The following is a 1,833-nucleotide window of genomic DNA, read 5'->3' as shown; positions in this document are numbered from 1 at the left end:
CAGCAAAGATGCACTCATCAATATGCATATAATAACTGACGAACTATTAGCAAGTTGGTAATCATTATTTGATAATTAACAAAATGGGAATGATAATTATTTGAAATACAACAGCATACTCGATGATGATGTCTATTATCTTCAACAACTAATTCCTTTGGACTGAATTATGAGAACATCTTTAGGTTGGGAAATATATATATTTGCTCTCTATTTACTTTTTAATTTAAATGATATTGCGGCCTTGAGATCCGGCTCACATTTCGACAGTGTGTCCTTTGGTAACTTGGATAGAATCTCTGATGATGCATTTGATATAAAAGTGAACAATTTATAATTCAACTCTGCCAGGTACTCAAGTTCCTCAAGATCTGTGTCTTCATCATTCTTATTCAAAGAATAAGATTTTCTACCCCAAATCTTGTTTCTAGAACCCACCTCATCTGCACCAACTTCCTTCTTCAATTCGCAAGCTTTACTCATTGCATGATGACACTGTATGAGAAGATCAATATATTGAGATCCAGTATTTTCTTATCTTCTCTGTTCCCCAGCCTTCCTTCTGCCAATTCATGGGTGTAAAGTATTAAAAGGACACAAGCAGTAGGAACAGTTTGTAGAGGCAATAACCTTTCCTCCACATCTGGAAAGGTCGCTTTTGTCAATCTTGAAGTTTCAAATGTCTTCAGCAAGAGTTCTAGTTCAGCCCAGCATGTCAAGATGATTTCTTTGTCTTCTCCACTTATTTTATAGAGAGTGCTCTCTGGGTCAGGAAAGAAAGGCAACCTGCCATGAATTTGTTTCTGTCCTATGTATGCTAAAAGCCACTTGAAGTAGCAAATTCTTGTCTTTGGAGAGATCATAGACAGGTTACTGCTGGTGGATTTCAGACGAAGAGCAAGACATCTAATACCAGCTTCCTGGGGTGTCACTTTGCTGGTATCTGTCATGTCTGTGCATTTGAGGAAACTCCAAAACTCTTGCAAGCTACTGTGCTTTCCAATAACATCTGCATGGCACTTGAAGATACTCTTTAAAGATTCAAAGTGGTACTGCAAATGAAAGAATAGACAAATCTTTTTAAGAACAAGATTAACATTTAAAGCTAATGCAATATATCAGTTCAGTATATCAACTGTAAGTAATATATTTTTTGTGTTTTGTTAACATGAAATCATCCAAACTACAGACTGCATTACCAAAACAGCCATCCTGAGTGGTGCAAGACATTGCTGAACTTCAATATTCTTAACCCCATGATCAGAGGCAGCATGAAACAAGGCTGTTAACAGGAAACTTGTGTCACAGAGATTCATCTGGAGATCCTGCCCTGCAATCTGAGAATAAAAATAATCCTGAGAATATACTTTACGAGGCTCCTTCTGCAGTCAGACAGATAATCATCCATTCAATGGAAATAAGGAAACTGAATATGTATTCCTTTAATCTATTAGCTGCTTATTTATGTGAATGCAGCAAAACATCTTTGGTTGGAATGAGCTTAGTCTTCCAGAAAACACACAATCTCCATACCGTCAGGTGCTCCACCATGGTTTTCAGATGTCCTGCGTGCTGTAACAGCTTAGTCGACCTTAAGAACAGACATGGAGATAGACTTCTGCATATGCTGTAAAGAGTAATGAAAACTGTTAACCCTTTTCTACAAAAATGACAGTTATTAACTTGTTGATTATGGGTATTTATCTATGCCCACCAGTTTGTGTCTATTCACCTGTGTTGAGTACAGAATTACATCAACAATGTTATTATGCTTAATAATTAGCAATAATTAACCAACAAGGATATCAAAGATAATGCATTTATATGAATGAG

General features: G+C 36.4%; 1 protein-coding gene across 1 annotated transcript in view; it reads right to left on the bottom strand.

Moving 5' to 3' along the window:
• Positions 1-1,533: 1,533 nt before the first annotated feature.
• The window catches only part of LOC119592456, a gene marked incomplete in the record, with an annotated part of 32,168 nt that continues 31,868 nt past the window's right edge, over positions 1,534-1,833 (bottom strand). The window contains 1 exon segment of the mRNA XM_037941278.1: positions 1,534-1,627.

Source organism: Penaeus monodon, chromosome 30 (assembly GCF_015228065.2).
Source record: "Penaeus monodon isolate SGIC_2016 chromosome 30, NSTDA_Pmon_1, whole genome shotgun sequence".
In the NCBI taxonomy this organism is placed as follows: domain Eukaryota; kingdom Metazoa; phylum Arthropoda; class Malacostraca; order Decapoda; family Penaeidae; genus Penaeus; species Penaeus monodon.
Note: the sequence above shows the minus strand (reverse complement) of the source record. Positions and strands in the feature narration are given on the sequence as shown.